The sequence below is a fragment of the Lynx canadensis genome, chromosome B1 (assembly GCF_007474595.2).
Source record: "Lynx canadensis isolate LIC74 chromosome B1, mLynCan4.pri.v2, whole genome shotgun sequence".
Lineage (NCBI taxonomy): Eukaryota > Metazoa > Chordata > Mammalia > Carnivora > Felidae > Lynx > Lynx canadensis.
The window spans coordinates 157,872,269-157,897,764 of NC_044306.2; positions in this window are offsets into that span (position 1 = coordinate 157,872,269).

Genomic DNA, 25,496 nt, shown 5'->3' on the forward strand with positions numbered 1-25,496 from the left:
TGCTTTGTCAAACATTAGTTGGCCATACGTCTGTGGGTCTAATTCTGGGGTTTCTATTCTATTCCATCGGTCTATGTGTCTGTTTTTGTGCCAATGCCATGCTGTCTTGATGATGACAGCTTTGTAGTAGAGGCAAAAGTCTGGGATTGTGATGCCTCCTGCTTTGGTATTCTTCTTCAAAATTACTTTGGCTATTTGGGGCCTTTCATGGTTCCATATGAATTTTAGGATTGCTTGTTCTAGTTTCGAGAAGAATGCTGGTGCAATTTTGATTGGGATTGCATTGAATGTGTAGATAGCTTTGGGTAGTATTGACATTTTAACAATATTTATTCTTCCAACCCATGAGCATGGAATATTTTTCCATTTCTTTATATCTTCTTCAGTTTCCTTGATAAGCTTTCTATAGTTTTCAGCATACAGATCTTTTACATCTTTGGTTAGATTTATCCCTAGGTATTTTATGCTTCTTGGTGCAATTGTGAATGGGATTATTTTCTTTGTCTTTCTGTTGCTTCATTATTAGTGTATAAGAATGCAACTGATTTCTGTACATTGATTTTGTATCCTGCAACTTTTCTGAATTCATGTATCAGTTCGAACAGACTTTTGGTGGAGTCTATCGGATTTTCCATGTATAATATCATGTCATCTGCAAAAAGTGAAAGCTTGACTTCATCCTTGCCAATTTTGATACCTTTGATTTCCTTTTGTTGTCTGATTGCTGATGCTAGAACTTCCAACACTATGTTAAACAACAGCATTGAGAGTGGACACCCCTGTTATGTTCCTGATCTCATGGGGAAAGCTCTCCGTTTTTCCCCATTGAGGATGATATTAGCTGTGGGCTTTTCATAAATGGCTTTTATGATGTTTAAGTATGTTCCTTCTATCCCGACTTTCTCGAGGTTTTTTTATTAAGAAAGGATGCTGAATTTTGTCAAAGGCCTTTTCTGCATCAATTGACAGGATCATATGGTTCTTATCTTTTCTTTTATTAATGTGATGTATCACGTGGATTGATTTGCGAATTTGAACCAGCCCTGCATCCCAGGAATGAATCCCTCTTGATCATGGTGAATAATTCTTTTTATATGCTGTTGAATTCGATTTGCTAGTATCTTATTGAGAATTTTTGCATCCATATTCATCAGGGATATTGGCCTGTAGTTCTCTTTTTTTACTGGGTCTCTGTCTGGTTTAGGAATCAAAGTAATACTGGCTTCATAGAATGAGTCTGGAAGTTTTCCTTCCCTTTCTATTTTTTGGAATAACTTGAGAAGGATAGGTATTATCTCTGCTTTAAATGTCTGGTAGAACTCCTGTGGGAAGCCATCTAGTCCTGGACTCTTATTTGTTGTGAGATTCTTGATGACTGATTCAATTTCTTCGCTGGTTATGGGTCTGTTCAAGCTTTCTATTTCCTCCTGATTGAGTTTTGGAAGCATGTGGGTGTTTAGGAATTTGTCCATTTCTTCCAGGTTGTCCGGTTTGTTGTCATATAAGTTTTCATAGTATTCCCTGATAATTGCTTGTATCTCTGAGGGATTGGTTGTAATCGTTCCATTTTCATTCATGATTGTATCTATTTGGGTCATCTCCCTTTTCTTTTTGAGAAGCCTGGCTAGAGGTTTGTCAATTTTGTTTATTTTTTCAAAAAACCAACTCTTGGTTTCATTGATCTGTGCTACAGTTTTTTTAGATTTTATATTGTTTATTTCTGGTCTGATCTTTATTATTTCTCTTCTTCTGCTGGGTTTGGGGTATCTTTCCTGCTCTGCTTCTATTTCCTTTAGGTGTGCTGTTAGATTTTGTATTTGGGATTTTTCTTGTTTCTTGAGATAGGCCTGGATTGCAATGTGTTTTCCTCTCAGGACTGCCTTCACTGCATCCCAACGCATTTGGATTGTTGTATTTTCATTTTCGTTTGTTTCCATATATTTTTAAATTTCTTCTCTAATTGCCTGGTTGACCCACTCATTCTTTAGTAGGGTGTTCTTTAACCTCCATGCTTTTGGAGGTTGTCCAGACTTTTTCCTGTGGTTGATTTCAAGCTTCATAGCATTGTGGTCAGAAAGTATGCATGGTATTATTTCAATTCTTGTATACTAATGAAGGGCTGTTTTGTGACCCAGTATGTGATCTATCTTGGAGAATGTTCCAGGTGCACTCAAGAAGAAAGTATATTCTGTTGTCTTGGTATACAGAGTTCTAAATATGTCTGTCAAGTCCATCTGATCCAATATATCATCCAGGGCATTTGTTTCTTTATTGATCCTGTGTCTAGATGATCTGTCCATTGTTGTAAGTGGGGTATTAAAGTCCCCTGCAATTACCACATTCTTGTCAATAAGGTTGCTTATATTTGTGAGTAATTGTTTTATATATTTGGGGGCTCCCGTATTCGGCGCATAGACATTTATAATTGTTAGTTGTTCTTGATGGATAGACCCTGTAATTATTGTATAATGCCCTTCTTTATCTCTTGTTACAGCCTTTAATTTAAAATATAGTTTGTGTAAGATAAATATGGCTACTCCAGCTTTCTTTTGACTTCCAGTAGCATGATAAATAGTTCTCCATCCCCTCACTTTCAATCTGAAAGTGTCCTCAGGTCTAAAATGAGTCTCTTGTAGACAACAAATATATGGGTCTTGTTTTTTTATCCATTCTGATACCCTATGTCTATTGGTTGGAGCATTTAGTCCATTTACATTCAGTGTTATTATTGAAAGATATGGGTTTAGAGTCATTGTGATGTCTGTAGGTTTCATGCTTGTAGCGATGTCTGTGGTACTTTGTCTCACAGGATTCCCCTTAGGATCTCTTCTAGGGCTGGTTTAGTGGTGATGAATTCCTTCAGTTTTTGTTTGTTTGGAAAGACCTTTACCTCTCCTTCTATTCTAAATGACAGATTTGCTGGATAGAGGATTCTCGGCTGCATATTTTTTCTGTTCATCACATTAAAGATCTCCTGCCATTCCTTTCTGGCCTGCCAAGTTTCAGTAGAGAGATCCATCACGAGTCTTATCGGTCTCCCTTTATATGTTAGAGCACGTTTATCCCTAGCTGCTTTCAGAATTTTCTCTTTATCCCTGTATTTTGCCAGTTTCACTATGATATGTCGTGCAGAAGATCTATTCAAGTTACGTCTGAAGGGAGTTCTCTGTGCCTCTTGGATTTCAGTGCCTTTTTCCTTCCCCAGATCTGGGAAGTTCTCAACTATTATTTCTTCAAGTACACCTTCAACACCTTTCCCTCTCTCTTCCTCCTCTGGAATACCAATTATGCGTAGATTATTTCTCTTTAGTGCATCACTTAGTTCTCTAATTTTCCCCTCATACTCCTGGATTTTTTTATATCTCTTTTTCTCAGCTTCTTTTTTTCCATAATTTTATCTTCTAGTTCACCTATTCTCTCCTCTGCCTCTTCAGCCCAAGCTGTGGTCATCTCCATTTTTTTTTTTTTTTGCAACTCATTAATAGCATGTTTTAGCTCCTCCTGGCTGTTCTTGAGTCCCTTGATCTCTGTAGCAATAGATTCTCTGCTGCCCTTTTACTGTTTTCAAGCCCAGCGATTAATTTTATGAGTATTTTTCTAAATTCACTTTCTGTTATATTGTTTAAATCCTTTTTGATCAGTTTGTTAGCTGTCGTTATTTCCTGGAGGTTTTTTGAGGGGAATTCTTCTGTTTTGTCATTTTGGATAGTCCCTGGAGTGGTGTGGAACTGCAGGGCACTTCCCCTGGTCTGTCTTGAATAACTTGTGTTGGTGGGTGGGGCCGCAGACAGACCTGATGTCTGCCCCCAGCCCACCACTGGGGCCACAGTCAGACTGGTGTGTACCTTCTCTTCCCCTCTCCTAGGGGCAGGATTCACTGTGGCATGACATGGCCGGTCTGGGCTACTTGCACACTGCCAGGATTGTGGTGTTGGGGATCTGGCGTATTAGCTGGGGTGGATCTGAAAGGTTCACAGGGGCGGGAGGGGCAGGCTCAACTTGCTTTTCCTTTGGAGATCTGCTTTGGGAGGGTCCCTGTGGCACCTAAAGGGAGTCAGACCCACCTGAGGGATGGATCCACAGAAGCACAGCATTGGGTGTTTGCGTGGTGCGAGCAAGTTCCCTGACAAGTACTGGTTCCCTTTGGGATTTTGGCTGGGGGGTGGGCGAGGGAGGTGGTGTTGGCAAGCGAGATTGTGCTTTTTCCCCACCAAGCTGCACTCTGTTTTCCGGGGCTCAACAACTCTCCCTCCCGTTGTCCTCCAGCCCTCCAGTTCTCTGAGCAGAGCTGTTAACTTATAACCTTCCAGATGTTAAGTCCCCCGCTTGCTGTGAGAACACACTCTGTTCGGCCCCTCAATTTTTGCAAGCCATACTTGGGGGCTCTGCTTTGCCTGTGGGCTGCCCCCTGCCCCGGCTCCCTCTTGCCAGTCCATGTAGCAGGCACCGCCTCTCCGCCCGCCCTTTCTACCCTCTTCCGTGGACCTCTTGTCTCTGCTTGGCTCTGGAGAATCCATTCTGCTAGTCTTCTGGCGATTTTCTGGGTTATTTAGGCAGGTGTGGGTGGAATCTAAGTGATCCGCAGGACGTGGTTTGCCCAGCGTCCTCCTATGCTGCCATCTTCCCAGAAGCCTCCAAGCTATCTTCACTTTTAATTTTATTTTTCCTTTTTACTCTTCTGATTGGTAAATTCTACCTTTTCTTCTGATTGTCTAATCCTTTCTTCTGATTCATCTAGTCTGATGTTGAATTCTTTTAGTGTGTTTTTTGGTGCAGCTTACTGTATTCTTCAGTTCTGTGGCTTCTATGTGATACTTTCTTATTTTTTCATCTCTTTGTTGAAGTTCTGCGTTCATCTTTTGTTCTCCCTAGTCAGTGAGCATTTTTAGGATTAGTACTTTACACCTTTTATCAGGTAAATTAATGAACTCTTTCATTAAGCTTTTTTCCTATAGTTTTATCTTGTTTTTTCAATATTGTAATGAAAGAATACCTAAAAGTATGAAAAGTAATCCATAATGGTGGTGAATTAATCTAAATTTTTAAAATACAAAATTAATTCTACTTGAGTTTACTTCTGTGATTGAATATATTTGGCAGTATCCACATCTGATTAATATTTCCTGAATTTACCAGTATCTTCATAGGTGACACATTGTGAGCTATTTAACAATAAAGTTTTCTGCTTCTTTGAAGGTAGCATACTTTCACTTTTAATTACATCATGTTAAAAGTAGTTTTTACTTCAATTTTATGAATGGAGTAATTAGGGCACAGGAATTTTAAGGTGTCACTGATAAACTACTGAGACTCAACTGTATGACATTTTTCACCAGAAATTATATGTAAATTCAAATGAAAATTATTCTATGCAATATTATGGGTCTGCTAGTTCATAATAGTCATTGTATGGCAGCTAAAAATATCACATTCATAATACATTCACACACATTCACCTGCCAATATGTTCATTTTCAAGTACTCTGTGCACCGGGGTAAGAGGTATGTCCTATGTCATATGCTGAGGGAGCTGCTCATTTAGCAAAGGACTAAATTCTTTAATAGGAGAATTTTTATGGAAGATGAGTGCATCAAGATGTGATTGGAGTGAATGCAAAGAGGTGGTTTCCCATCAATGCCTGATACCCAATAAAAATAGAGTTCCTTCAGAGGAAGGAAGTTTTTCTTCACTATAGATTTCAGGATAACTGACTCTTTCTGGAGAGAAATAATAAGATTTAAAAAATTCTATAGACATTAAGACAGTGGTTTAATTGTTTTATCTAGTCCACAGATCATGCCTCTTCTAATAGTTTATTTATAAATGCAGGGGCTTTCTTTGTACTACATTCTCAGAGAATGAACTTCTGCTTAGAAACGCAAAGGAAGGAAATTTCTCAGTGGGTAATACAAGGTTACATTCATAGATAGTATTAGCTGCGTGAAAAGCCCAGGACCCCTATATAGACAATATATAATGGGCAACATCCTGGAAAATCTGTATCTAAGGCAGCCTCCAGTTCCAGCCTCCAGTTCCAACATGTTGCTTTTGAAAGGCAGATAGGAAAGGACCTAAATGAGGGAGTGTCTCTACCCAGATGTGTTTCTTAACAGGTGAAAATCTGTCACTCATGGTCATCAGACTTATGTGTCACTTAGGATTCATTTATTTTCAAGAAACAGGTACCTGACTTAAGGCATACTAAATAATAGAAATTTACTTTTTCATGTAATAAGTAGTCCACATCTGGAAAGTTCCAGAGCCGATGAAACAGTTAAGTAAATTAGGCCTCCATGTTCGTTTCTCTGATATATTCTTAGATTATTTCTTTTTGTTATCAAAAGTCTGAAGTACCCTCTGAACATGATTTCTTTATTACAATGACCTAATTAGAGAGCAAGGACTATTTATCCTAATCTATCTGTTTTACTTGGAGGAAAATGTTTCCTGCAAGCCCCTTACCCTAGTTCCATTTATAATTCAAATGTCAGACGTGTCATATGTTCAGTCTTAAGCCAATTACTTGCAAGTTGGGATGGGATTCCATAATCGACATACATCAAATATCATTCATTCCCTGGACAGGGAACATTTTACTACATACAAATGAAAAAAGAGATAAGGAAGAAGTGCGCATTTGTTTACGGGTAGCTAATCAACATGATCTGGTCCATTATTTTATTTACCTTTTTATTTTATCCTTGGCTCTCTTCCTTTGTGCTTTGGGAGTAAGAAAACTTATTTCATGGGGTTCCATGCATTGTTTCATTACATACCAATTGAGTTTGTGCACTGGATGCTACAAATATAAACATTGCTATGAAACAGGTCTTAGTAGAAGATTTATTTTACTCAGTCTGAAAGGCAAGATTTGAAAACAGCAACAACTAAAGGTTCCTCATATGAGGGGTCTGAATAGATATTGTCCATGTGAGGTTCAGGTGAAAAAGAATAATAAGTGCCCCAGGAAGAGAAGCAAAATTATAAAGGACACAATAATAAGCAGCCAATTTTGCCAAGAGGAACCATGAGTAGGTTCATGTTTCTGAAAAGTGTAGCTCAAGGCTAATGGCTGCTGAATATGAGGCGGGTATATTGCCTTTCTTCAAATTGACATTATAGAATTATAAATTAATGAATTGTTATGAATTGAATGTTTGTATCCCACCCACATTTCTGTGTTAAAAACCTAACCCTCAATGTGATGTATTTGGAAATGAAATCTTTGGGGATAATTATATTTAGGTGAAGTCCTGAGGGTCAAGCCATCATGATGAAATTAGTGCCCTTATAAGGAAAGATCAGAGCTTTCACCCTCCACCCTCTCCCAGTCTCCCCTACTCTCTCCCTATCATGTGAGGACACTTCAAGAAGACTGTCACCTATAAGTCAGGAAAAGAACGCTTACCAGGAACCAATGAACCAGGACCTTGACCTTGGACTTCCCCACTTCCAGAACCATGAGAAAGATATTTCTATCATTTTAGCCACTCAGCCTATGGTATTTTGATATAACAGCTGGATCTAAGACATTAATATACAAAACATTGGAATACTTCAATAACCCACATAAACTGGGAGAAATCAATGATTCAATCTCAGATCAGACTCATAGACAAGAAGCAGAGCACAGAAGTCAATTAGCATCAACAAATGTCATAAAGACAGAAGAATGATGGGAATCTAAACGTTTATTATGAACAGGAAAACAAGCCGCTTATGTGAAAGTCTAAGAACCATATCACAGTAAAGAACTGAGATCACTACACTTAAATAAGATTCCCGAGAAAGAGACAGAAACCATGCCAGCCTCCTGGAAATTACAGCAATGATGAATAAAGGGGCACTTGTACTTCTGGTAGATGTTATGGTGTGTTGGTTGTGGAGGGGAAGTCACTGCTAAGACATCTGCAAGGTTGTTATTGGTCTCAAGGGGCAGCTGAATTTTAGAGAAGTCAAATGAAGGATAGGTTCTGAGAAGTAATGAAGATTTGAGAGCATTTGCTATGGAGCCAGATTAGAAGCTAGTCTAGGGAGAATATGGCCTTCTCTTTGAGAATTTTCTTAGGTAGTTATGCTCTAGATGAGGATAATCTTAGTGGAAGCTCTTAGATTCTATAACCTCCTTAATTCCAGATAACTGTGAAGTGTTGCATACTAGCAAGAGAGAGGCTCTTACACAGAGAACAAATGAAGCTCTGCTGGCCACTTTTAATTCAAACATTTGGTATTTCTAATCTACTAAATGGGAATAAAATATATTTATGGTTACTAAAATGTTTTTAAATATTACCTTCTTTTAACATTTTCTTTAAAATATGTAGAATAACCCAAATACCCATCCCCGTTACAGAACTATAGAATTAATTTGAAGCACTTACTACAGATTTATGTGGTAGCATTGGGACAACATGTGTACTTCCTTAAATCCAGATTGAGTGGTATATGAACGGTATAAAGGTAAATTGAGGCACATTAAAATGTTTGAAGAGCTTGTTTGCACGTATATGATTCCAACTGAATAGAGCCAAATGAGGGGGAGTTAGGACCACCCCAGAGTGAGGAGCTAAGGGAGAGGTTTTTAAAAGAAGATGAGGAAGCAAAGCATGAAACTTATTTGATTGATTATAATTTAAGTATTTGGGAAACACCAAGTGGATGTTTGTTACTGGTTTTTGTTAAATTTCACATTTGATGCAAATGCATTGACTCTAGCTCAGGTTTTGGGTTGCTTATCTAAGTCACGAAGATATTAGACTCACCTCAGTCCAATGGCCTCTTTGTATAATTACTTTAACAATACAATGCTATAAGTAAGAAAGATAGAAATTTTGCAATTTATTTGCAATTATAATTTGAGGATTCTATTATTCAATTCATTTTATATGAAGGATAAATATTACAGGGGCATCTGGGTGGCTCAGTCAGTTGAGTGTCTGACTTGATTTTGGCTCAGGTCATGATCTCATGGTTGTGGAACGGAACCCAGCATTGGGCTCTGCACTAAGCATGGAGCCTGCTTGGGGTCCTCTCTCTCCTTCTCCCTCTCTCCCCCTCCCTTATTCATGCTCCTCTCTCAAATAAATAAATAAATAAACTTAAAAAATAAATAAAGGGTAAATATTAAAAAACTTTCAAGAACTTTATAATCCATGTATTTACTCAAATGTAGACTATATGTCAATGCAAATATTTATTTGTATTGTGTCAGTTATACATTTTACTCAGACACACTTGATATTTTCTTGGTACTCTACTTTTTTTTTTAACTTTACCCATTTTTTTTGAAAATGTGTTGCTTCATTCAATCCTTGATGTAAAATTACATTTCAAAAATAATGGCACTAAATACATTAAGTACTGAAGACAACATTTTTAGAGTAGGCAATCACTTTATAAAGTATTTTTTAATATTTTAAACAGATTTTATTTTTTTCAAGCAGTTTTAGGATCACCACACAATTGAGAAGCAGGTGCTGAAATATCCTATGTAGCCCCTTGTTCCCACTCATTCATGGCCTCCCCTATAGTCAGTGACCGCCACCGAGGAGTACCTTTGTTACAATCGATAAACCTACATTGATATATCATTATCACCCTAAGTCCATAGTTTACATTAAGGTTCACTGCTGATGTTGTTATATTCTTTGGGTTTGGACAAATGTATAAGCACATGTATTCACCATTATATTATCATACAGAGTGGTTCCACTGCCCTAAAACCCTCTTAACATTTTTTTTTTTTACAAGACAAGCTTATGTATTCTGTTCTTATTAGTGTAATTCCAACTTACTGTATATTTGCTCTCTGAAAACAAAACAATTGAGAAAACTACCATGTCCTTCCACAGTGGGTAAATACTGATATGGAAATGTTAGGGTTTGGAACGAATGGTCAAGAAAATATTCTTGAGACATTTTCAGTGCAAAAAGGTGGTTTTATTAAAGCATGGGGAGGGGACCCATGGGCAGAAAAAGCTGTAGTGGGGTTGTGACAGGTGACTGATAACATACTTTCAAGTTGGGAGGTGGTTAGGGATATTATAAGTCTCTAAGGCATTTTAGAAGTAGGTTGCCAGGACCTTGAGGGGGCTAGCTGTTGTTAGGAAAGGTCATTTATTACTGTTTAGAAAAGCCTTGTTGTGAGACCCTTCACATGTATATCAGGGGGCCATATGCTTGGAGGATGATTGCTAACATGTATCTTTGGGGTTAGAAATATAAGAAGTTTCCAAAGGAATTTTGACACGGGAAAATAGACTTACAGGATCCTGGAGGTCGGGATAATGTTAAGCTAAGATTGCCTTTTGCCTTGAACAAAGTATTAACATTGAGGCAGCTGAGTTCCTAGAGGAAGGTCACTCTGCCTGTTTCAAGGACTTGTCAATGGGTTGTAGGTAGTAAGAAAATTGAATGTTTCCTTTTGCCTTTGTTTCCTACAATAAAGAAGAATTCAGAAGACTTTGTTTTCTATCTCACCCTCTTTGAAAGTCTTTCTTCCCCAACCTGAGCAGTTAACTCTAGAAGAAGGAACAGATGGTGGCAGGGGCATAAACAGGATATAACTGATTTGCATTGGACTGCATCTGGGCACATCACACCTTTGACCCTATCTTAGAGAACAGGAGAAAGGAGTTCCAGAAAACATTTTCTCTCTCTTGTTCCTGTCACAGCATTATTAATCATCTTTCAAATCCTATAAATTAACTTCAGCTGGTCTTAAAAAATAGTCTTTATCTTGTAACTTAGACCCTGTAAATGTCTCTAGATCAAAATCATGCTCATTATCACTCTATAAAAGTATAAAGTCTGGGTCTTTCCTCTGAAGACCCTTTTCACTTGTCAAGGTGATAGGTGACTTGATTTATTAAAGTAAGGTCTTTAGGATAAAGGCTTCTGACTTTCTTCATTGCTTTAAGTCCTGATTTAATAGCTGTCAACCTTTAAAAAATCAGTTTTATGGTTCTATAAAATTATATAAGTTAGAGATATATCTGGTAACCATATTACAGCTGGTGAAAGTGACTTAAAAATAGATATATTTTTGAAATGCAGAATAAATATTTAATTATTAGTACAAACAGTTCTCTCTGTCAACTTAGGTTATATCAAAAGCAGTTTCTGGTTCTCTATATAAATTAAAATTTGTAACACATAAAATGTATTTTCCAAAAAAAATGGACATATATTTTTTTCTTTAAGAAATGGAAACAATATAATTTTGCATCAGGTTTTAAGACTACCAACTAATGGATCACAAAGATTCAAAATATTTGTTAAAAATTAAATTTTAAAACTTTATCGTATTTTCAGGTTTTCTTCCAATACTCAATGTTGAAAGCTATATAATGTCAATCGAATGATCCCTAAGAATGGAGGAATAAACAGATTTTCTGACAGGATTTGCAGTTGTCTTTTGCAGGAATTACACAAGATGGAAACCTCTTGAACTCTGTTTTTTACTATGTTTTATAGAAGTGTTTGCAATAAAATAAAAGAGGTAGCATTCTGTTGGAGGAACATCAGCATCAAGCTCTTTACTCACAACACTGTTCGTTCATTTGTTTTTGCTAGTGTAGTGGCTTCCTAAGTAAACATTTGGTTCTACTGTCTCTCTTCAGACTTCCAGTGTATTTATCATGTATATAAGCTTCCTGCAGAGTGTTTCTGAACACTGCATAAGGAAAATATGAAATCTTTATTATTATAATACTTCCTACACTTTGACTTTTAAACAGGATTTGATTAGTAAGCTATTATATGCATCCACCACTAGTTTGCCTCCCACAAAACTAAAAGACAGATTTTCAAGATAGAATCCAGAATTGTTTTCTTATAGCTGAAATAAACAACCTTCGAATTTCCAGTTAAATGAATTGTTGTGTCAGAAAAGATAAATGGTTGGGAAATGTATAAACAAATCTGTTAATCTAACATAAACTATAATTAAGGACTAAATCCCAAGTAATGGGCTACATGGTCTGTCTTTCTTATAGTCCCTCACTTTCTCTGTGATTCCACGGAACTGGGCTTGCTTCTTTTTCACTATTGTGATTGTCTATTTGCCTGCCAGCCTTATCAGATAGACTGGTCTCTCTAGTTCTAGAGCTTTGTCTTATTCTTTGTAGCTGTCCCAGTGCCGACATAATGAATGACTTAATGAATAAAGATGTGAACATGTGAGTAAATAAGATAGAATCAGTAAGAAAAATTTGAAATCTAATTGGCATAGATAAGTAGTCAAGTATACAATAATGTATTTGTAGTGATAATTTTTCACAAAGGTTTCGTACATAGTAAAATGTGTGCATGTTTGCTATTTAATACTAAATTGTGTGATGTGAAAGGAGCTAATATTTACTGAATACCTTGTTAGGTTTCTTAGTTGGAAAGTATATAGATCTAATTAGTCAACTTAAAAGCAGGAGGAGAGAAGAGGGAAAGGGAGTTTGTGAACTATAAGGATACTATTAATCACATTTTATTAATCAGATGTTGAATTTTAACCATAAAAAAACTATCCAGCTTGTACATTCAATCAACCTGGAAATCAGCTTCTTGCCATACTTGCTTTGGAATTTTTAAAAAAGTAATTTCTACTATTTCACGTAACAGGATCAGAAGGCAGCCTGCCCTCTGTCTTACCGCTTTCTTTCAAATGATTTGAAACCTGAATTTGTACTTCCTTCTCTTTACAGTGTCCTGAGGTAGAAACAGATTCATTCTTAAGGTTAGCCCCTAGCTGGTTTCTAAAATTAAGCTCTATTTAGTAAACTCCATAATTCTTATAAAGAAGAATAATACAACCTTCCTGCACCCATCAAGTAAAATATTCTCATGGGTTTATAATCTGCCATTAAAGGGTTACATTAGAGGATTGCATACTCAGGGGGTGGGGGGTCAGTAGATAGATGCTAGAAAACTTCTGTTGCCAAATATTTGATCCCTCTAGTTCTTCATGGAATAATGAATAGTAACTGTTAAAGCGTATTGACCATAATCCAAGGATAATTTTATTTGTAAACAGATCATTCTTAATAGAGTGATGCAATGTAACAATTATATATTAATGGGCTTTGATGCTAGACCAATTAATTTAAAATTCTGCCTTTGCTACTGGTGTAGTATTTGTGAGCAAATTGCTTTGATTTCTCTAAAGTAATCTCAATTTATCTATAAGGTAAGGAATGCTATATGTAACTCATAAAGTTGTCATGAGGGTTATTTGAGAAAAAAGTATATAATAAGATGCCTACCACAGTGCCTAGCTCAGCATAAACGTCTTATGAGTTGTGTACTTGTACATACCCACATAAATGTCTAGAGATGTTAAACCATTGGCCCTAATCATGTAGCTGATATGTTAGGCTTTTAGCCCATGTCAGATAATAAAGTCTTCTGCCTCCATAGGCTGTTTTTTTCACTACTTTCCACAGGCTTCTCTAACCTATGAATTTGAAAAATGATAAACTTGAGAATGGTATTTAGGCCAGTTCTTTTTTTGTGAAACAAAAATTTTTCTAGCCATTTTATATTATTACAGGTTTATAAGAATGATAACTTTTATCTTAAAAAATAATAAGGGAGGGGTGCCTGGGTTGTTCAGTAAGTTTAGCATCCAACTTCAGCTTAGGTCATGATCTCATGGTTCATGAGTTCAAGCCCCACATTGGGCTCTCTACTGTTAGCACAGAGCCCACTTCAGATCCTCTGTCCCCCTTTCTCTCTGCCCTTCCCCTGTTCACTCTCTTTCTCTCTCAAAAATAAATAAACATTAAAAATAATAAAAAAATAAAAAATAATGAAGGAAATTTCTCAGCAGATTACATGTTCTAGTAGATTTTTTTTGTATTTTCTAGTACTTGAGTTTTATTTTTCAGATTCTTAAATTATTACTATTGACCAAGTAGGAAGGTAATTATCAAATACAATTGTGTCTTCTTAGAAGGAACACTTTAGTTTTTAATTTTTTTTTAAAATTTTATTTATTATTGAGAGAGAGAGACAGAACATGAGTGGGAGAGGGTAAGAGAGAGAGGGAGACACAGAATCTGAAGCAGGCTCCAGGCTGTCAGAACACAGCCTGATGCGGGGCTCAAACTCACAAAGGAGATCATGACCTGAGCCAAAGTCGGATGCTTAACTGACTGAGCCACCCAGGCACCCCTGGAAGGAACATTTTAAAATGCTCCCTTTTTTTTTTTTTTTAATTTTTTTCAACGTTTTTTATTTATTTTTTTTGGGACAGAGAGAAACAGAGCATGAACGGGGGAGGGGCAGAGAGAGAGGGAGACACAGCATCGGAAACAGGCTCCAGGCTCCGAGCCATCAGCCCAGAGCCTGACGCGGGGCTGGAACTCACAGACCGCAAGATCGTGACCTGGCTGAAGTCGGACGCTTAACCGACTGCGCCACCCAGGCGCCCCTAAAATGCTCCCTTTTAAAGAATAAGTGCAATTGTAAACTCTCAGAGGACTTAATTCTTTGTCTCTGTTACTTCTATTTGATAGGGGAGGAAAGGTTAAGTTTTTATTTCCTCATGTTAGAGAATTTTGTTCAGTGTTTCTGGGAAAGAAATGTGGTCAGAGTTTGGGATAGAAGAAGGGTATAGAAGCTATGCCCAGTTCCCAGATTATAAACGCCACTAGGAACAAAAGTAAGAGGAAAGGAAGCATCTTATTGCTTTTTACTCAGTTCAGTGTTTCTATAATGAAATAAAATAATAAATAACTTGTATTTTCCATTCCAGATTGTAATTCTGAATAGATATAGAATTAAACTTCTGCTAACTAGAGTTCAGACGTATAGTTAAATAGGTATTTTTTTCTTATCGTTTAATATTAGGAAAATTGGCTGCTAATAAATTTGAAGAATCAAAAGATTCAGTTACCATATCAACAATGAGAAAATAAAAAGGTAATACAGCCCACATATTATTAGGAGACAGAAATTACTTCTGTATGCAGTGTAACTTGGTCCAACTGATCTCATTTACTGAAGCAATAGTTAGCTTAATTTACTTAAGGTTAGATGAAAGACTTCGATGGTAAAAATACAGAGAATGGAATTGTAATCTATTATCAAAGGACTTCTAAAAACATTATGTTGGGCAATCAAGGACTTTTTTATTTCATCTTTAACATTTATACTATGTATATAATTATGAATAGATACATTTCAACAAAAGAATAAAAACAAGATGAAAGGATAAAAACCTTAAATAGAATTATTTTTGAACTAATAATTTTCAATAAATGACTTATAGTTGGGATCACTGGGGTATAATAAGGCCACAAATCTTTTAATGTATCAGTGTTACTGACAATCTGATAAACAGTCTCAAAGATTGCAAATTCCTGACTAATTTTAATATTTTGTTGATAAAACTTACTGTCTTTATTATTATTACTGTATGTATTCCTTTCTAATTCCGTGTATTTACATAATACTTGCTTTTTACTCCAGAGAATACATAAAACTTCTGTAGTCTATGTCTGAACATGATTATTCATCTTACAGATGTGTTGATTCTATCAATTTCCTAAGTGCTTGAAAGATCATTAAGTAGAAAGCAAGCTTGATGTATGGGACCATGAGAATAACTGGTTTTACATGAAGGTCATTTTGCTTCACAGGCTACACCTTACCCCTTATTTTATCAAAGAATTTATTAAAGATTAAAGTCATTGAGATTTACCCCTGTGAGCATGAAGCCCAGGGATATGGGCAGTCTGAACATGGCATACACTGACCTTCTCTCTGAAACTTCACATTTACCCTAAGATCGAAAATAATATTTGTATTATTATGTAAGTAATAGTTAACAGTGGATACATGAATGAGATTTTTAATGAAATACATACATAGATAAATTATTTAGATGCTAAATAGGATTTGTATACAATCTTGCCCCAGACTATGGTAGATAGGTATTTCTTTCCTCTGTACTTCACAATATATTTATCTAAATTTTCGAGAATCCCAGATGAAGCATAGTTAATAACATTGTTCACTTTTGCATAACCCTCTAAAAGGAGTATACATCTCTAACCCCCTTCCCACCTGTGCTACACTGGAGAGATGGGCTCTGGTAATTATATAAAGGGGACTAAATAAAATGAATTATTTATACATGAAAATGTTTTTCCCAGAAAAGGTAAGTCACTTAAGTTGTCTCTAAAATTCTTTTGAATTTTTTCAAGTTTAGATGTTGCAATATCAGTCTTTCTCGATTTATTTTATTCTAATATTGAAATATATTTATTTAATTAATATGAAAAAAAACTATTAAAATATTTTTCTCTTAAGGCTGAGATAAAACAAAACCCAATGATAGAATTTCAAAATTACTATTTGAGCTTGTACTGTTTAATTTGTTTATTCCTACAAAATAATGAAGAAATCAAATATCTTTTTAATTTGGGAGATTTACTTATGTAACAAAAATCTTGAAGCTTTTTGCCTCCATTTTTTATGTTGACAAATAATTGTCAACTGATTTTAAATAGATTGCAAACAAAATTTAGAGTACTCACAAAAAAAAATATGTGACATTGTAGCAGAGTTAGGGTAATTTGCAAAGTAGTTCTTCAAAGGTGCAAACATTTCCAAAATCTACCTGATAAGTTAGCAGAGAAAAACATATTCTAGCATGCAGAAATTTATATTTTTATCTCAACATTTTATATAACATACATTGTATTTATAAAATATTTTTAAATTTTGACATTTGGAGGGGAGCGCGTGGGTGGCTCAGGTGGTTGAACATCTGGTTGTTGATTTTGGTTCAGGTCATGATCTCGGGATTTGTGAGATCCAGCCCCTACACCAGGCCCAGCGCTGGCAGTGTAGAGACTACTTGGGATTCTCTCTCTGTCCCTCCTCTGTTTGTGCACGCACGTACTCTCTATCTTTCTCAAGATAAATAAGTATTTTTTGACAATTTTTATTTCTTTAATGTTATAGCTTACTTAGATGCAATTTTTATTACATGTGCCCAGTAAATAATTACAAACAGATTTCTACTCCACAGTTTACTAAGCAATATGTTTACTGAGATGGTGTATTGTAGCAAAATTTGTATTTGTGTTGCATTGCACCAACAATTTGTTTTGAACTTTGAATTTTCCAGTTGAATTTATATTAATAATTCCAATAATTTCAGATATCTCATGTTAACCAGAGGCTTTATGTTCCAAGGACTTACTAACTAATGCTATGAATTGGCTGAAAACTTAAATCCTCATTAGAATTAATTCAGCTGATATTCTATACAGAGACTATAATGTTAACGATATAAATATTCTTTGTACACTTCTGTTGCAATGAAGCCAACCAATTAACATCTATCACCTCACTTGCAATCGTGCACAAATAAATGAGCGGATTATTTCAGAAGAATTATTGAAGTAAAAAATGTTTCTTGTAGAGATACATATGAATTTAACTTCTACAATTGTACTTATTAAGTCATCATGTTTGAACATACTGTTAAATAACTGATTGGATGAAGCCCACTACTTTATGGAGGATAGTCTGCTTTACTCAAATTCTACTGATTGAAATATTAATCTCATCCAAAAAGTACCTTCAGAGCAGCATTCAGACCAGTGTTTGACAAAATATCCAGGCACCTGGACCTAACCAATTTGGTATATAAAATTAACTATCAAGAGGCTGGTGAATGAAGTAGGACTGATGCAACAAATATATATTTCCATAAAGCACAATATATCCTTTTTTTCATATGACTGCCTTCTGCAACCAGGAAAGTAGTTTTTACTTGAGGAAATGGGAGGCATGGGTCTTATTCTATTGTTTTGAGCAAGCATGACAAATCTTGAGGGCCAAATCTCATCAGCCACTTCTTTTGTAAATAAAGTTTTATCGGAACACAGCCATACCCATTAATTTAAGCATTGTCTACAGCTGTTTTCATGTTACAAAGGCTGATTCCAGTAGTCGTCACAGAGACTGTACTACCCAAAGCCTAAAATATTCACTTTTTTAAATTTATAGATACTGTCAGCCAATATGTGGCCTAGAGTCAGAACTTCTATGTATTATCTTAACTGCTTAGAATTTAAAAATGCAAAACAGATAAGGTCCAGTAAGGAGAAGTAAAGCCAGATGATTTGAAGATTTTTTTTTTTTGTCATTCATTTACTCTGTCAAACAGTAAGAAATTACTTCAGTTGGTGCTAGAGCTGTACCCTGAGTAATTTGGAGGTAATTATTATGCGTGCTTGAATAAAATAGTCATGAGAATGTCTTATTACCTTTAGAAATTATAGCCGAGGTTTTCAGGGGACTACTTTTGTATTTGAGATGTTACCATTCATTGCAAGAGCTTTACTAAATATTAAAAAAGCCATAGTTACAGCTCTCAAGACTTGTAAAATATATCCTTGGAACAAACTACTGAATTATGCAAACTACGTGGGTTTTAAAGTGTGACCAGATAGGCTGTTAGGAAATTAACTCTCGACGAGTTTTCCAGTTGGAGGCAACTTATGATTTCTAATCGCCAACTCACCACATCCCACTATATTTCACATAGAGAATAATGAATTCAATAATTTTGGCTTCAAAGGCTAATGTGGTCATGAAAATTCAGTGTTTGTAGCCACTCAAACTAATTGTTCCATTGAAAATATAATGAAGAAGACATAAAGGAATTTCATAGATTTTTCAAAGTGCTGGAGCAATAAATGATCCCTCATGGTTCCTCTTTGAAACATTATTTTCTGTGCTTCACAGCTCTTACTAACAGAATGAGAAATATTCGGGATGTATTTATGCATCAAAGGAATATGGACATTCCTGGCCAAGGCACAGATGGTGAGAATTAAAGTTCATTCCCAGGGACTAGATTCAATGTATGAATACAGAGAAGCTAATAAATGATTGAAAAAAGAGAAGTTAACTGTAGAGTGTGAAAGCTTTCTAAGAAACATGTGAAACTATTATAATACTACTAGGTGATTGTCCAAATGTGTTTTCATAGATTTCTTTAAGGAAGTGTTTAAGGTGTACAATTTTTAAGGTATTTTTAAGGTATACACTTGTTAGAGTGGTGTTGGTGCCATTTGGAAAGTAATAGACAAAATGCTTATGCCAATGTGGATCAGGAAAACATGGAATTGCTTACATTAAAATAAAAGGTTTGTTACATCTGGTATGTTAGCTAAACTGTTGTTATTGACGACAAATATTAACATGCTCCATTAAATCAACCCCATTCAATTAGAAACATCTAGTCTGTGTGTGGATCATTAGCATTTTGGTGGCCATATTTAGGCTAAGGCATGATTTTTAAAAATTTTGTCTGTTTTCTGATTAATGCCAAAAGTAATTTGCTAATTCTTACATGAAATAATGTATCACTTACGGTCTATTTTTAAAATGCCTTTATAAGCATATGTTACCTGCCAAACAGGTATTTGGGGCACTGGTTTTGCAAAAACAGAATAATACTTGGAATAGAGTTCTAGGGTGGTCTCCAGGAATAAGGCAATTAAATAAGTCTCCCACTTAATGTGTTCAGACCTCCAAATATTTAGGATACCACTGCCATGATAAAGTTATGTTAGATAAGGCAAGCAAAAAATAATCAGACATATTTAGAGAATGGAGGAAAGTCAATTTAAAAAATAGGACAGAGGGGTGCTTGGGTGGCACCCAATCTATAGGTAGAAACTACCTATAGATTATCTGTGGCTGTGTTATTGTCATCAACACAACCTAAATTAAGTTAACAACTAAGGGGGTACCTGGGTGACTCAGTCAGTTAAGCGTTCGACTCTTGATTTTGGCTCATGTCATGATCTCATGGTTCATGGGTTCAAGCCTCACATCAGGCTCAGTGTTGACAGCATGGAACCTGCTTGGATTCTCTCTCTCCCTCTCTCTCTCTCTCTGCCCTTCCCCTGCTCACGCACACACACTCTCTCAAAATAAATAAATAAACATTAACAAAAAAATAACAACTATGATGTAAAGTCATCACTTAAAACTTAAAAATTTTTTAATGTTTATTTATTTTTGAAAGAGACAGAGACAGAGTGTGAGTGGGTTGGGGGCAGAGAGAGAGAGGGAGACACAGAATCTGAAGCAGGCTCCAGGCTCCGAGCTGTCAGCACAGAGCCTGATGCAGCCCAACGTGGGCCTCGAACTCCTGAACTGCAAGATCATGACCTGAGCCGAAGTCGATGCTTAACCCACAGAGCCACCCAGGCACCCCCATCACTTAAAACTAAATATTCATTGCATACTGTCATTCAAAAGTGCAGATACACCCTTACTATGGGTAATGTCATTTCACTCATGGCATTTGTTTATATTGCAGGATATCAAATAGTTGCAAATATAATAAAATTTTCTGTGTTTGTTCCCTATATTTTCAATATACTTTTTTAAGTAAGTTTTTATATTTATTGAAATGTAATTTTAATAGTAAAAGATTGGGGTTTATAATTTGAGTATATTTTTTCAAATTTCATTTTTTAGTTCTTGGTTTGGTGTGTGTGTGTGTGTGTGTGTGTGTGTGTGTGTGTGTGTGTGTGCATGCATGCATGTGTGTATGTTTTACAGAAGAATAAATCCATGACAGATTGGTTGAGAAAATCTGGTTCTTTTTTCATGGATTGTTTGCATATCAATATCCTAGACTTTAAGGACACAATTTTTTTAAGGTATATGTAGGCTATTTCTTTAAAAAGTCACATCCAGATATAACCCTCTAACAGGGCTAACTCAAGGACTGAAATAAGATTGAGGTGTTAATAGGGGCCATTCATAGATTTAGTTGTGAAAGCAGGTAAGAATGGAGTTACGAGTTATATTTGACATTATTACAAGTAAGTCCAAAGGAAAATAAAGATTAATGAAAAGCTAGAGAAAAACATATCTTAAAATATGCTCAAAAGTTATTTTCAATAAAATATAAAAGGGTATCTAAAACACTGAGTTGCACAGGAAGTTCTGTGTTGAGCTCCCTCTTAAGAAGCCATGTACAGCATTTGCAAAAGAGATTCATAGCTATGCCTAAATACCAAAAGAGGCATGACAGTATAAATCTAGAATATTCATTTACCTTTGCTGGGCTATTGGCGAAAGGAGTGAAAATATCAGTAAATTTGAAGATCACTAAAACACTGGCTCTTTGGGGATGAAAGTTGTTGCAAAATTCTTGGTGATTCTTACCACCATGAGGCCCACATACCCCTTGCAGAATAGACAACAAAGCAAGAAAAGAAGCAGTGATACAGTTTTTAGACATTAATGATAAGTATTTCTTCGAATGCCCTGAAAATGTGAGTCTTCATTGTTGAGTCATTTGAAAAGAGAAAATAGGCGGTCTCAGAGGACATCGCAAAATTTACCAAGCAGGAGTCACGATGACATCCCAATAAGACTGGAGGTCAGAGATTAGAGCTACAGTTCGCACTCTATGATAAGGATTAATAGCTGATGTGAACTTTAGAAGTGAAAAAAAATCTGTGGTTAGAGATTTGACCTCAGATTTTGCAATATGGGCCTGCAGCAGTTGCTCTAGGAATTTTCTTCTGCTCTCACCTTGACCGTTAATCCATAGCTGAATGAAGGGCAGTCCAGCCTGTGCAGTTCATAAGTGGTTTCTTTGTATGTGAAGCTAACGGGTGAAAACCAGGAGTCACAGGCTGGAATATGCAGAATATCAAATCAAGATGGAAAAAGCCAAAGATGACTCCAGTCAAAGGAAATATATGGCTGAAAATAGTCAAAATAATGGATTAGAATCAGAGATAGGCAATAAGAAAATATGGAAAATTCTAATATTAATGAGAAAACAGCAATAGCAACAATAAGACCTAGCATAAATTAGTTATACATACTAGGTGGTGTCCTAGACACTTGGAGAATATTCATTGAATCCTTTCCACACAATTTTGGGTGGGCCTTGTTGTTATTACCAATTTTTTTTTAACAGAGACTGAAGTACAGTGAGGATAAAAACTTGCTCATATTCAAGTAGAAAGAAGTTGGCTTAGAGACATATTTACAGTAGTTATGCCTGGGAAGGTATGTGAGGCTCATTTAAAGGGTAAACAATGAAGCAGATAGAGCAGCTATTTGAATTTAGTTTGTAAAAATGTTTGAACAGCATGCTAAGTAGTTTGGACTTTATTATATTTCTCTGCTCAGTATTTCCATAACTCCTTTAATAAGAAATAAAGAATAGCCTAATGATTAGAGTTTTTAAAAGTACATTAGCTACCGTAAGGATTCATGATTACTCCATTGTTGAACAGGCTCATGCAGAGTGGAAGACTGTCACGGATTGCTTTATGGGGGATTCCTACATTGGGTGAGATATTCTTAAGTGTACCTTCCAAGAGAGAGATTTTAACATACACTCTTATCCAAAGTACTTACTGTCTTTCAAACAAATAGATACTGCTCAAATTAAATACATGACTGATTATGAATTTTAAAAATCCCACCCTATACTGTAATATAGCATGGTATGTGGGATTTCACTAAAAAGTTAGAATGAAAATCATCCACTCAGATACCGTCTAACCTTCAATATATTTTCACTGTGCTTAAAGGAACCTTTACTTAATAATTTAACTGAACTTCTATTTAACTCTGAAGGAGATGTGAGAGATGAACTATATTATGCTTTTTCATTTTCTAACCCGGCCAGCCATTCATTACTGATTGTTAAAAAATGATACATAAGTTGAAAACTTCTTATCTTTAGTTGTCAATGTGCCTTGGCATCCATTTTCATAAAGTTGAAGTTCACTGAGAAAGTAACCAGAACAGATGAAACAAATTTAGTTTTGTCTGTTGGATAGTAAGCAGACTTATGCAGGGGGAGATAGTTGGATATTGGGTTTAGTTTTGAGTTTGCTATGCCTGAAGCATGAAGAAAGAGTTTTATTTAGTAGGAAATTGTAAACAGTTTCAGGAACATTAGAAAGGTTTTGGAGATGGAATTTTAGATTTACATCTGTGTATAGAGGATAATTGAGAGAATAGGAGTGAGCTTTCCTAGAAAAAAGAATGCAGCATGAGTTGGGACCCTGGGAGGGAATATTAGCTCTAGGGCATAGTGGGAAAGGAATTAGCATAGAGTCCTTCCTCTGCTGGAGAGGCAGAGATGTGTTTTAATCCTGGGAGTTATGATATAAAGAAATTTGTCCCATGTCTGGCCATAGACTTATGTCATTGAAGTTAAGCATGGCAGGTTAAGTCCTGCTTTTACCTTTCCAATATACTCCATTTTAGACCACTTACTCTGACATCAATCCACTGCCCTTGTCTGAGCAATCAGTCAGCCCTCAGTAGACTCCTCCCTGCCTTCCCACTTTTCAGACACACAATCTGCTTTCCACACAGGAGCTCACAGAATATTGTTAAACGTAACTCAGGTTTTATGTCTTCCCTAAATACTCTAGAAGCTTCCCATCTCACTCCTAATAAAGCCTGAATTCCCTATGGTGTAGACACTACATGATCTGCCCTCTCCTTCCCTCTATACCTTAATGACCTAGACTTCTACTACTCTTCTTTCCTTTTTTAAATGTTTGTCTATTTTTTTTTTTAATTTTTTTTTTTTTCCAACGTTTATTTATTTTTAAGACAGAGAGAGACAGAGCATGAACGGGGGAGGGGCAGAGAGAGAGGGAGACACAGAATCGGAAACAGGCTCCAGGCTCTGAGCCATCAGCCCAGAGCCTGACGCGGGGCTCGAACTCCCGGACCGCGAGATCGTGACCTGGCTGAAGTCGGACGCTTAACCGACTGCGCCACCCAGGCGCCCCAAATGTTTGTCTATTTTTGAGAGAGACAGAGTGCGAGCAGGAGAGGGGCAGAGAGAGAGGGAGACACAGAATCCGAAGCAGGCTCCAGGCTCCAAGCTGTCAGCACAGAGCCTGATGCGGGCTTTAATTCAGGAACCAGGAAATCATGACCTGGGCCCAAATCAAGAGTCACTTAACTGACTGAGCCACCTAGGTACTCCATCTCTCACTCTCTCACTCTCTCCCTCTGTCTTTTTTTTTTTTTTTTTTAATTTTAATCTCTCACACTGTACTGGTTACACTGCCCTCCTTTCCTGTACCTTACACAACAAACATGTATCTGCCTCAGTGAGTGCAATTTCTGCTTTCCGCCATTAATGTTCTTTCTCAGATGTCTACATTACCCTCTCTTCATTTCTGCTAGGTTTCACCTTAAATCATACGTAATAAATAGCAGCCCCATCCATTTATCACTCTCTAAAACAGTTATCTGTTTAGTTTATTTCTGCTCAGGAATAAGAATACTGTTGCACAAGAAGGTAAAGAAGTGTGGTCAAAACACACAGCTAGTTAGAGCCCGAGAGAGGGCTGCAATCCAAATAATCTAGATCCAGATTTTAAACATGTCACCAGTGCAGTAGTGTGATGGCTAGATGTGTGGATCATGTGTGGGTGGATGGATGGCACTTACAAAATAGCTATATAGCATTATATACCCTCTATAAGTCTCAGTTTTACAGTTCCTTTGCCTGTAAAGTGGGAATGTGTATAAAATTATCTAATTCATAATATTGTTGTAAAGGTCAGCTAGTAAAATTATGATTTATTAATATTATTACATAAACTTACCACTCTGAGACCTGGATTTGCATCCTGAATAGTAATGTCAGGGCAAATGAATAGTAAATTTTTCTTGTTCCACCAACAGCATGGTTTCAAGTGCATGGTCTCTGGATGCAGAAGAGCAGGGTTAAAATTGAAGCTCCCCCACAATGTGAGATAGAGCTCATTTACTGCTGGACCTAGAAATGTCTAGCCTTACCTCTGGGGATGCCCACATATCTGACTTCGACTATTGACTAATATAAGAACAGTGGAATTTATGATGTGCTATTTAAAGTCTAAAATTTCCAAGTGACACACAGAGCTGGTTTGTTTACTGATAGTTTTCACCTGAACTAAGTAGTTAATCTGCCTGGTATGACTAGCTGATCAGAAGGGCATAAAAAGATGCCACTAAAACTTCTGCCCTGAGCTATTCTGGAGCACGAATTCAGAACATAGATCTCAGTGCTTTAATTCAGAGACAAAGCAGGTCCATGTGTGCATGAGGAACCTAGGAAGATTTTGCCTAGATGACTCTCATATTCTCAATGCTTGCCTATCACTCTTTCTCCTTCTGTACTTTTAAATAAAAGCCTTGCTGTGAATATGCATTGTAGAATTTGATGAGTCCTTTCAAATATACAAATTTATGAAATTTTTGCTAGCAATAATTACCACTGTGTTGAGCAAGTTAAATTGTTTCTCTGGGCCTCAGTTTCTCCTCTAAAATCAAAGTAACCAAGAGTATTGTATATATAGAAATTATCAAGATTTAATTTAATTATATATGTTAATTGCCCAGAAGAGTATGTGATTCATAGTGAAAAATAAATTACTATTTGTTATTTTTATACATTTGATTATTTAAAAGTGGATCT